Source organism: Myodes glareolus, chromosome 1, assembly GCF_982192425.1.
Source record: "Myodes glareolus chromosome 1, mMyoGla1.1, whole genome shotgun sequence".
Taxonomy (NCBI): domain Eukaryota; kingdom Metazoa; phylum Chordata; class Mammalia; order Rodentia; family Cricetidae; genus Myodes; species Myodes glareolus.
The window spans coordinates 19,107,390-19,120,950 of record NC_142026.1 but is presented as its reverse complement, the minus strand read 5'-3'; positions in this window follow the sequence as shown (position 1 = coordinate 19,120,950).

The window sequence follows — 13,561 nt, the reverse complement described above, 5'->3', positions numbered from 1 at the left end:
TGCAATGAAACACTACTTTGGCAGTAGTGAGCGCCTGCCTGGTGATTAAGACTTAGTCCAAGATATGTGACCAAGGCCATGATTAATAATCTGTATCAGATTTGTGGACAGTCTAGGAAAATATCCTTTTCATTTTGACATATTTCTTCAAAATGGGTTGCAATGCTTACAGGTTTTTTTCCTCCAAACTTCTTTGATCTAAAGCCATCACAGCTCTGGAGACAAAGACCACACTCACTTCTGATGAGCTAAGAGAATATGCCACAAAGATTTCTATCCAGTCTGTCTGTTTTCTTAAGGGTTTCCATTGCTGTGATAAGACACCATGGCCAAAAGCATGTTGGGAAGGAAAGGGTTTATTTCAGCCTATATCACAGTCCATCAATGAGAGGAGACAGGATAGGAACTCAAACAGAGTAGGAATTTGGAGGCAGGAACTGATGCAGAGGCCATAGGAGCACTGCTTATTGACTTGCTCCTCACCACTTGCTCAACCTGATTTCTTGTAGAACCCAGGACCACCAGCCCAGGAGTGGTACTGCCCACAGTGATCTGGGCCCTCTCACATCGATCATCAATCAAAAATATGGACCACAGGTTTTTCCAGAGGCCACTCCGATAGGGACATCATATCAGTTGAGATTCCTTCTTCCAAACTGTCTCTAGCTTGGACTAAAAGGACATAAAACTGGCTATCAAACTTGCCTTCAGGTCTCAATGTCTGCAGAGGCACTGATGAGCTAAATTTACAGGACATCTCATTTCCAGCCCTCATTTTACACACACCTTCTACATTCCACCCAAAAGTCTCTCCTCCCTGCAGTTTTGCACTTCAGGAGTTACCATCAGTGAATGCTTCTAAGGGTGGATCTTTGTATGCCTAACTGTACCCCAATCTACATTTTTATAATGTAAAATTTAAACACACACACACACACATACATATTTCTTCCAAAAATCATTTCTTCATTCACCACAGTCAGGTTTACTCAGTGGTGGGACGTAAACTCTGGCCTTGTACATGCTATGCAAGCATCCTACTAACTCAATTGCACTCCCAATCCACTATATTATACAAGTATTGTATTACTACTATTATTATTATAGTAAGGAAATTCCAACTTGTTATCTGTAGATAAAAGTTTCTGTCCTTCTCCAGCCCACAGGCATTCAGTCCCAAATAAAACACAGAGGCTTATATTAATTATAAACGGTGTGTCCTATTGCTCAGATTTATACTAACTAGCTCTTAGAACTTAAATGAGCTATCATTCTTATCTACATTTAGCCATGTGACTTGGTACCTTTTCTCGGTAAGGCATTCTTATCTTGCTTTCTCTGCATCTGACTTGTGACTGGTCTCTGCCTTTCCTCTTCCCAGAATTCTCTTAGTCTGGTTGCCCTGCCTATACTAACTGCCTGGCTGCTGACCAACCAGCGTTTTATTAAACCAATACCAATGACAAATCTATACAGTGTACAAGAGCATTCTCCTATAGCAGTTATCAGAGTCTTTTTTTTTAATTCGTTCTCTTCAGACATGATATTTTTCTGTGGTTTACATAAGAAAAACCTTGGAACTGAAGTTTAAAAAACTATCTTTTCTTATTTTCTTTTGAGTCCTTACAAGCCATGAGAGACTGACAATGACTGAATTGTGACGACAGTTCTGACCAAGGACATCAATGAGGCTCAAGAAATCAAGCTTTGGGCATGTATGTTGTCCATTTGCATATTTTTCTTACTTGTTTTATAAAGACCTAGTTTTAAACATTTTATACAATGACAACTAAATTAGAAGATTAAAATATAAGCAAAGCATGACCTGTAAATCAATTCTTTCCATTACCTAGTCTTTGAAAAAAAAAGTTTTATCAAAACAAAAATACTCACTTGTTTGCAGCATGTCTGTGGGTGTGCGTATGCTGCGACTGACCTTAAATATCTGTGACAGAAGCTGTGCAGTGCACAGTGCTTAAAGCATTTGCTAGCTGGCTCTTTATGGAAAACAGCCTTGCTTTCTAATTTAGACAGCAGCTAAATCTTCCCGCTTTGCTCATTCTTCTGCAAACCTTACAACTCAGACTATTCCATTAGTACCGTAGGGATCAGCCTCATGTCCTATTACCAGGTAAACTTCATGACCTAAGAGACCTTGTACTTTCAGCTTTAATAACTGCATCTTGAAATATCTATAGCCAAGATGACCACTTTGTATTCTAATTCATTCAAGCCTAGAGCACTAACACACACACACACACACACACACACACACACACACACACACACACACACGCACATACACATGCATACACATGCACACACTGGCTCATTCACCTTTTTTTGTCCCTCTAGATTCCACTCACATTCTGGCATTCAGAACATCCATCATATTCATAGCCAGTGGTTTCCAGTTGATGCTGCAGGGTTTTAAGGAAAGATCAGTTATTACAATTCATATGTCCACAGTGTCTTCTGTTTTTTTTTTTTTATGGCTATGATGGTCAGCCAGTGTCTCTGTTGTGTGTTTGACTTGACTGCAGCAGTTTGACTTGTTAGCTCTGTGCTGTGTTTTTCTTGTAACCTGCTCACATAAACACACTAATTTGGTAAAGGTCTAGTTCTACTATGGTCTAAGAATAAGAGATCAAGCTCAACCACACAAATAATCTTGGCTTTGTTTATTCATGTCTCTTAAGAAACCATTGCCCAAAGTAAGCCACAGGGCCCAATCTAGAGTCAAGGTGTAGGAACAAAGTCAATTTGGAGAGAGGTCTACAAAGAGGCATGGTCAAGGACATAAAAAGAACAACAACAATGAAAAAAAATAAGGCTCTCAGAGGGGTCCAATACCCTAGCTACTATTCTCACCAACCTCTACCAGACCTGAACAAAATCAAAGCAGCATATTCTCCTGCAGTGCATACTGCCCTTCTAGTCCTCTGATCTATAATGTTAAGCTCTGCATGAGAGGCAGAAGAAAACAAAATTACATATTAATTTAAATTCTACAAGCGGTGATGGTATTCTGAATTCTCCATGCTTCTGAAGTGGTGTTCTTCCATGCAAAGCCCATGTGCAGAAAGCTAGGGCCACATTCTCAGCTCACAGTCTGTGAAGATGCCATGACAGCAGAAAGACGTGAGATAGAGTTCGTGGTGGCTACAGATCAGTGAATCACTACACACTGGAGTCTGTTCTGAAGCCACTATTGCTAACCCTTTAAAGATAATGATAGATACACATAACTGTTGGTACTAGAGAGACATCATTTACCCGTCACCCTGCTTCCCCCAATGTTAGCAAAGTTTCCAGCTATAGAATAATGTCATGATCTAGATACTGATGAAATACACAACCAATCTTATTCATATTAAACTTATTTTGTATACATTCAGTGTGAGCAAACAGTTGATGCTTTACAATTTATTGCTTTCACATATTCGTGTAATGACCACAAGAGTCAAGATATGAAGGTACAATTTCATAAAGCACCTATTTTCAACTAGTCTTTGCTCTGTCTGTATAGATACTCAAATTTTTCTTTGTATAGCTTGAAATATGTGGTCCCTATCATACATGCATAGTCTCCATCAGACACAGGATTATCTGTCTCCATTCCTTTCTTTTTTTTCTGGTTTTTAGAGACAGGGTTTCTCTGTGTTGCTTTGGAACCTGTCCTGGAACTAGCTCTCTGTCTCCATTTCTAAAGTACATAATTGTCCATTATGTAGACAGAGAGCTGGGCGATGGTGCACGCCTTTAATCCCAGAACTCGGGAGGCAGAAGCAGGCGAATCTCTATGAGTTCGAGGCCAGCCTGGTCTACAAAAGCTAGTTCCAGACCTGCGTAAAATGAACTAAAAAGTCTTTCACTAAACTGCTCTCTCAAGGAAGCCCTACTTTGCCCATATAATTTAGTGTTGTGAAGAAATCCTAGGTGAGTGAGCTCTACTTGGTTTTGAAAAGAGATCACTTCTGTTTGGCTCTTGGATATCTCATTAGAAATATCCATGGTTCTCTAGGGGCTGGAATGATGGCTCAGCATCTAAGAGTACTTGCTGATAGTGCAGAAGACTCATGTTCAGTTCCAGCATCTACATGGCATCTTATACCAGTTTGAAACTGCCAGGGTATCAAATGCCCTCTTCTGGCTTCCGCAAAACATACACATGGTGCACAGACATATATGAAGGCAAGACACTCTAACACATGCAACAAAAGGCAATAAAAATCTACCATGAAAGTCTGGTAGTGGTGGCACACGCTTTAAATTTCAACACTTGGGAGACAGAGGCAGGCAGATCTCTGTGAGTTCAAGACCAGCCTGGTCTACAGAGTAAGTTCCAGGACAGCCATTGTTTCACAGAGAAACCCTGTCTTGGGAAAAAAAGAAAAGAAAAAGAAAGAGAAAAAAATGGAAAAATAAGTTACCATGAAAAATACTTCTTTGGTTATTCACATCTCTGCTATGAAATGCAATTACTGAATTACAAAAATATATATTTTGGAAACTAGAGTATTAAAGATCCTTTAGAAATTAAAAGTTGAACAATGAACTTCAAGAATGTGGATTTCAAAGAAAGCATAGTCAGAAGGGATACTATTGTTTCTGTCTCCAGTCCCACCTCTGACTTTTATGGATAAAGATGCTAAAGAAATGTGCTCTTGACTAGAAGTATTGTCAGACTTGAAGCCAGGTGCTCACCTAGCATGCTGTATCAGGACAGTGCTCCTCAGCCTTCCCATGCTGCCACCCTTTTCCTCGTGCTGTGATGACCCCCAACCATAAAATCATTTTGTTACTTCATAACCGTAATTGTGCTGCTGTTATGAACAACAATGTGAATCTCCAATATAAAGGATATCTGATATGCAACCTTCATGAGAAGGTCATTCTAACCCAAAGGGGTCACCACCCACAGGTTGAGAATGACTGCCATATTGTGTGAGAGAAGGGCTGTACTCACCCCTACAAGGTACAGTGCCTGGGTAGTAACTCTTCCAGACTCACAACTAAGGGGCTTACAGTAGTTCTCTTTATTACAAGTTTCTTTTCAAATACATTTTAAAGCTCATATTTGAAGGTTATGTATGAGCCCAAAGAAAAAGTGAGTCTTAAAAGACTTGGCTTGGAAAGAATGGCTTACCAAGTATGGCTAAGAATTAAGGATTCTTGAGTCTGCTAAATACCACTTTCCAATTCCTGTATGTCTCCATACTGCTCTTTGTTCTCTGGTTTTCAAGTTTTGATACCCTAAACACACACACACACACACACACACACACACACACACACACACACACACCCTGCTCCCCTTATCATTTTGGCAGCATTCTGAGAAGAGACAGAAAAGTAATTACCTTCGCACTGCTCTCATTTACCAAAAAGCTAATTAAATCTTCAGAGCCTCGAAGTCCTGAAGACCCTCTCCTTATCAGACAGCCGCCCATGGCATCCTTTCAGGAGCTACTTGAATCAGCTCTTACCCAAATCCTAAAGGCTCCTTGAAATAGTGTTTGAAAGCAAATCGCTTCATTTTGCCAGCTCAGCACTTTGTAGGTGAGGAAACAAAGACGGTAGGTGGGAGAAGAGCAAATCGGCCAAACCTCCGCAGAGAGTGCTAGATTTAGACCGTGAACTATGTCTTCTCCCTTCCAAACACATGTTCTTTGTAAGACACCACACTGCTTTTATTTGACTCAGGAAACAATGAAAAGAGCGCAGACACAGTGAGAATGGTCTATTTGATCTATCCATTCATCATTTATCCACTCATTGTACAAACTTGGCCACCTGCTCTGCACCAAGGATTGTGCTTGGCTCTGACCACAGAGCCATAAATATCACAAGCATGGTCTTTTCCTTCTCGGGTTCACAGGCAAAGATGCAGTGGGTCTTTATCTGGCGGTTGGCAAGCCAGACTTAGTCAGCAGATGTGCTTTTTTGGCCTGTCCATTGTTTTTTAAAGAATATATAATTTTATTGCCAACATCCAAAAGTTGAAAGTATTATATTAAAGACGAACGGGAAGTCTGGTTTCTCCGGAAGGATTATATGATCTGGCAAGATTGGCCCATTGGTTTCTACTTCATGTCATAGGCGAGTGTGGGGTACAGCAGTTCCTACTGACTGAACATTCCTCGTTTACCCCAGTTTCCACCTGCACTCTTCTGTTCACCTTACACCCAATAAAATTTGGAGGTGGAATTGCCTCCCTGGTGGTTTCTAGGCTCAGGCTTTGCTCTGTGGAATGCCATGAGCTTTGATGAGAGTGTGCCATGCTCAGCTTCAGAGGAATTTTCAAATCAAGCAAAATGGATCCTACCATAAAGATTTGTTAGATTTTCCTCTGCTCTGCAGGTTGGCATCTATGCAAAGAGACAATCATGGATGTTCTGTGGAGAAACTGACTGCTTTCCACACTTTGTAAGTGGTTTCGTAGATGGTGTAGATAATAGTCACTATAGAAATAGGAAAAGAAACAAACTTGAGTATTTGATTGGAATGGAGTCAGAACTAAGACACGGGTAGGCTTGAGCAGAGATGAAAGCTTAAGATGGAAGAAAACCCTACCGAAAAAAAAAATCATCAAAAGGAAGCATCAGTAGGTCTCACAAGGACATATCGGGTGAATGATCCACACTACCCTGAAAAGCTTCAAGTAGGCTGACAAACAAGCACAAAATTTTGCAGATATTGTTAAAAACACAAGAACAATTAAATTTAAAGACTATCCAAGGTTTGTTTTTTTTTTAATTTCAGCTATATATGTGGACTCGCAACTATTTCATTAAATAACTGTTCTGGTTTATATATATATAAATAGAATAAAATGGTGATAAGAAAGTTGGCCAAAAGCTATGTATATCTGGAAATGAGAATGCAACTTTATTTTAACAAAATGCACACCCAATAAAGACTCTGTGAAGAGCTGATTGATTTTAGTTGAGAACAAATTTGACTTGAGGCATGCTGGCTATTGATAACATAACCACAATTGTTAGCAAAAAACATGATATAACTTGTATTTTTACATGTCAATATCAAGATCTTTTGATATTCTAAAGACAAAAGAGACTTCTGATAGATCATTCCACTGAAATGTGCTTTTAGACAATTATATCTAAACAGCCAGGCCTCGCATAGAGATACTTGCTTATAGGCTTTGTTTTTAAATATTGAAATCTTCCTGCATAGCGGTCAGTCTTTTTAATCTTTTTATTCATTATTTCCATGACATAGTTTAGAATTATGAAAGATTTTTTAAAGTCACCTTGAATTCAAAAATACCATAGTCACAAGATACCCACTTCTACCCAAGCAGCACCCGAGAAGATATTAGCAATCCTTCTCAGATGCATACATTTCCCACTGACACCTACATTTTACACTTTACAGAATTTACTACAAATTTTTTTCATTTAAAACAACAATTACACAAACTAAAAATCATGCTTTCATTTCGCAAATTGTGATGCTAGTTTTCAGAGGACCTCAATGGCTTGTCCAAGGTTGCAAAGGAGTCAGAGTCACCTAGCTTATTCATTGACTGCCGTTGCTGGAGTGTTAAGAGGATATATTGAAAGAGTAACAGCAACTCCACGGGGATGTTCAAAGGACAATGAGATAATATAAGCAAAGGCTTAGCACAGACACTGTTACATTGCACGGGGCTAATAAATGCTCTGTATTCAAAGTAGAAGAGAGAGTTCAAGTTGGCTCTCAATTATCACCTAACTTTACCTATTGCTTCCTTTGATGCCATGAATGTACTACAGAATTTGAAAGTGTGTCCAGAGTGAACTTGACCCAACACTGCAGTCATTTGCTTTGGGGCTCACTGGGGTCTTCAGGGTAATGATGGTATCAAGCACCTACTACAGGGTCTTGAGACATATAACTTGATCTGCCTTAAAAAGAATCTCTGGAAGTTTGTTCATTTGCCAGAAGTGATAGACTAATGAAAACAGACCTGTAAGTGATTGTCTTTTGGTAATGGACTGTACAGTTGAATTCTTTCTAGTTCCTTACCCGGGGGCTGTGCAGGCATTGCCTGGTCCCCTTTGAAAGTAGGGAGATCACTTCTCCTGGTGGCAGGCACTTCATCACAGAAGGTTCTTGTCATGGAACATTCTTGAGTAAACTGAGGGAAATTCTTTCACAACGCTTCTAATATTTTGTGGTAGCTAAATCAAATTCCATTACCTAATGGCATTCTCTGAAAATGTGAAAAATATTGTCACCCCATCCATCAACTTCTTCTCGAGCCATTCAACCATTTCTCTTTTGACTTGGGGAAAATAGAAATTGGTATTCCTGGTCACCCTCCTCTAAATGGCTTCTGTGTTTCCCTGTTATTTGTTATGTTCAACACCCAAAGCTAAGGGTCATCTCAACCATTACCTTCCTTGTGTTAAATTCTGAGTTTTGGTCAAGGCAGAGTCTGAATGAGTAGTGTTTCCTCCTGCTATGGTTAAATTGGTCAGCTCACATAAATAAGTTCAGCTCTTAAGAATTTAAGCATTGGAAACAAATTTGGGTGAATCTTTTTATTCCTTTACCAATATGACAAATATTTAGAAGTAGAGGACTCATACATACTAAGATTATCCAAAGATAGAAAATTGGTTTTTAAATCAAATTAATTTAGTATATAGGGGTTTGATAAGTATGATCTGTAGTAGCAAATTTAAGCTTGATTCCATGTGGTAAGTGCATTGGCACCTTTAACTGAAGGGCAATGACTTGTCAACTTGAATAACCACAATCACTTGGAGCTAAACCCCAGCTACTCATGTACAGCGAGCATACCTATCTATTCCAGTTGCTCACATTTGACCTTCCCCACACTTCCACTCCCTGTCTAGTTTCATGAATGAGTCAGAAGGCTGCAGCTGGTGTAGAAGGTATGCACCTGATTCCAGTCACCTTGCTCAGCTTTTCTCCCATCCCCACTCACTGGTGACTCTTCTTGTCTACCCAACATCTTGTCTACCCAACATAACTCCTACTGTTGCTTCTGCAGATGGCCTCTTTCTTAAACTTCAGAACATTTCTTGCAGTAGAACTCTCTCCCTGGCCATTGCTATTTCATCCTTCCAAGCTCTCCTCTGCTATAGTCAGGTCCAAGTTAGGACTGCATTCTACATTTCCTCCTTCCCAAGACAATAGGGACCACTTCCTCCTTCCTTCCTTCTTATCACGCCCCTGGTTCTTTTCCCTTAATCTCTACTGCAAGTTTATCCTTTAGATGGGGCTTTTATACCAAACCTAATGGAAATTAACCTTTGGTGGTCCCACCTGAGACCTACTGAGTGAGAATCAGCGCCAGGTTTCAACCCTGCAAACTCAAAAGCCTCTTCTGAGATTGTAATGCACAAATTTGAGAAACCCTGGTATCTATCATAGTAATTCCAAGATTTTACTGACATTTGTTCTTTCAAAGGAGATTTTCAAAATAACATGTCTGAATACCTCCCTAAACCAATAAACTCAGGTTCTCTGGGATTGGGCCCAATTATAAACACATCATTTTAAAAGCTCTGCAATGGGTCTAGTGAGACATCAGGGCTGATGCTAGCCTGTCTAGATGTGTCCTGTCTCGAGGCCTTTCCTTGGTCTCTCTGTCTTTTAAGCTCTGCCCTGGCTGTTCATGTGTCATTCATTTTTATTGTCTGTTTAATTCTTTAGGTCAGTGTAAAATGATCATTTATTCTTCCCTGAGCGTTCTAACTCCCAGAGTCCTCTCCTCAAGCACCTTTCACTACCCTGGATCCTCTTTTGTTTTCCTACTTGTACCAATCTATAATTAAAACTATTTTTTTAAATTATTAAGCCATTGGTCCTCTGGAAAATAGGCTCTAGGAGAAAAAGATCTGCACACAAAGAGACTGTTTGCTAACTCTTAACAGCTCCCCAGGCAGAACCAGGTTCCACAGCAGCCTGGGATCTATTGTTTGTACTAACAAATACCAGACTCAGTTAGCATGTTGATAACTGTGATTTTCATAACCTTTTTTTCCTCGCCTCAGACTTCTTTTCTTCCCTTTTCACTATGTGCTGTTTTATGATTTTTAATATGCCCACGAAAGACCAGAGTTATGTCAATTTTTCCTCTCCTACAGCGAGCTCTTCTATATATGAAGTCACGCGCGACTTGGTGACATCATCCAGCCATTCATGTTGTAAAAGAGCACGAAGTGGATGAAACCCTAACTGGAGCTGCAGAAGCACAGAGACCAAGCTGTGAGGTTTGTGCACGGAGTCTAACGCCGGCTACACAGGAGTGGGAACTTCTGAAGTGAATTGACTTTGAGGAAGGAAAAAGCTTTCCGTCGATAGTTTTAAAAGCCATGGGACCACGGAAAGGATGGAGAAAATAGAAATAGATACAGGAGAGAACATATGGTTCGATACACAGATCGCATCTTTTTAAAAAGCCCAGGGTGGGTGTCGAATGCTTGTCTGTAGCCTGAGAATGCCCAGACAGCTGCTGATTCCAACTGCCCTTCTTTCTACTCCAGCCCTTTTAATATCCTAGGCTTGGATAGAAACTCCTCTACCCATCCCTCAGCCACTCCTTCCCTTTCCTTCTTAAGCTCTGCACTGCAAGTAGCGTTCACATCAGGGAATACTGAATAGCCACAGGCAACCTTTGATTGCAAGCAAGCTGCCGCAGAATTCCTCTTTTATGATGTTACATTATCTATATGAGAGCAATCAGAGCGATCAGCTGGAAACCCCTCAACACCGACAAGGAACCGACTGGCTCACATGCTGATTCTCCTTGTAATGTCTTGCTGGGAGACGGTGGAGCCCTTAAGCACAAATCAACATTCCCATCCCAAGGGATTGATCTGTTCTTTCTTAGAAGGGAATGCCTGCTGGCTTACTGGACAGAACCGGGCAGAGGACAGAACTCTCGAGAGATGATACAAGGCGCAAGGGGCAGAAGGCTTTCCTCACATGTTCGCTAGGGTATGGAGTCTTCAGTTGTGCATGGTAGACTCTCTAAGGGTTCATGGGTAAAATGACTTAGACACATTTACTCTAAGGCAAATTTTTGTGTTCTGACATCTAGGCTGCTTCCAACTAAGCTTTGTGGAGATGTTTATTCCATTTCAATTTTTGTTGTCTTCAATGGTACACCAGTTGCCCGTCTGTTGCCCACCTTCATTCTCTCTTTCATCTAAAGAACCAGTCCCTCCCCAGGCTTCACGCTAGACTGTTAGACCCCTTCTTGGCTCAGGCCTTCCCTCTCCTGAACTATTCCAAACTCCAGAATGTCCTCTAACCACCTTCTTGGTCCCATTTTCTTAAAGCAAAAGCAAAGACCTTTGTTAGAATGACCTTGATGTCCAGACTTACGCTCTGGTAATAATGTGTTTGCTCACAGAATTGCATTAGAGGAAATCTCAAATTATAATCCAAAGAAAAGAAGACATTTCTAGAAGTGTTGTAGATCAGAGTATTAGGGGGAAGACTTAGGCAGTAGACAAAGGCAAAGCAAGTGGTGATACTGTCAATCACAAGAGAGGGAACCACGGTCATGTGCTCTCAAAATAGACCTCATTAACCCAATCCAGTTTGCTATACTCCATGTCCAGCACCAGTTCGGATTTCATTATGCATCTTCTGGAGCTGAAGCTAGAGTCACCAGCCTGGCCAGATGGAGATGGAGGCATATGCTGACTGGCACCCATGAGAAAGGAGAGAAAAAGCCTTTCTGGGCTCACAGAGAAAGACCTCAGATGATGTAGAAAGAAAGCACACTGACAGGAGACCTGGGGCCCACTAAGTCTGCTCTCTCTGTGCTTTTTAAGAGTAATTTATTTTCTTTGGAGGGGTTCCTTGCTCAGCCTAGATATCATGGGAGGCCTTGCTCCTGACACATAGCAATGTGTTAGACCTTGTGGACTCCCCATGGGAAGCCTTCCCCTCTTTGAGGAGTGAATGGGGGTGGGATAGGGGGAAGGTGGAGGGAACAGGAGGAGGGGAGGAAGTGGGAACTGGGGTTGGTTTGTAAAATGAGAAAAGATAGTTTTTAAAAATAAATAATTTTTTTAAAAGAGCAATTTATTTTATACGTATGAGTGCTTTGCCTGTATGTATGTCTGTGTGCCATGTGTGTGTGCAGAAATGAGAAGACAACATTGGATCTCCTGGAATCAGAGCTGCGGATGATTGTGAGCTGCCATGTGGGTGCTGGGAACTGAACCTGGGTCCTCTATAAGAGCAACAAGTACCCATTCCGATTGAGCCATTTCTCCAGCTCCTCTGTAAATTTTTAAAAATCATTGAAATCATTTATAGAGAACAGATTTTGGAACAGTTCATCTCATTAAATATGTATTTACTGACTGCCAATACATAATTGATAGCAATGACTATAAATTACTAATCAGAAGTAAGTTGATCGAACACTCATCTTGTATCATGTGTTCCACAAAGCATTTTACATAGGGTGCTTCTATAGTGAGTTTAGCAAGTGTGTATGATAGGCAGACGTTATATTAACTCAAAATCCCTGACTTAGAACAATTTCCTTTGGCCATAGTCATGCTACAAACATTTCAACATGAAAAATCTCAGTTTTCTGACTCTGTAGCTTTTGCCCCACAACATTCCTGACTACTGAACAATTGCTTCCCCTAGTTAGGAGGAGTGGCCTCTACCACATATCTGATGACTGATATCAATATTTCCCCCTTGGTGAAGCTGACAGACTCCTTCCAGCTTGCCCCATAGATTTAGATTGCTTTTATTCCTGAAAGGCTTACACCCAAGGAATTCTTCTTTTTGGAGAAAGTTGATAATTTAAAAAGTGAGTGGTTGTTAGCCTTCTCTTGGTGTGGTCTGTTTGCGTGTACTTAAAATGAATATGTTGTCATCTTACATAAAGCATAGTACTACTTGGAAGGTGATCAGGTCATAAGGATAGGGCTTACATGAATGGCATTAGTAGCCTCACAAAATGGTTCCAGAGAACTCCTTTGCTGCCTACTAGACAAGCACACAGGCAAAAAGGTGTTGTGTATGAATTAGAAAGGTGCCCCCCTTTATTCTAGGTATCTTGATCTTAGACTTAAAGATGTGTAGGCAATAAAGTCACCCAGTTTGTGCTGTGTACTATGAGGTCACTTGTTTGTTTCTGGCTGCTCAGCCCTAAATTCACCACACAAAAACTGTATTAATCAAATCACTGCTTGTCCCATTAGCTCTAGCTTCTTATTGGCTAACTCTTACATCTTAAATCAACTAATTTCCATTAATCTGTGTATTGCCACAAGGCTGTGGCTTACTGGCTAAAGTTCTGGTGTCTGTCTTCAGCAGGGTTACATGGCTTCTTCCAACTCCATCCTCTTCTTCCCAGCATCCAGTTTAGTTTTCCCTGCCCTAGCTCTGTTCTGCCCTGCTCTTGCTATAGGCTCAAAGCAGTTCCTTTATTAACCAATGATATTCACAGCCTACAGATGTGCTGTATGGAATCCCACTTCAGTGTTGTTTGTTTATAGAAGTCTAAATACCACGAACAGCTCTTGTACATTAGAATATAATA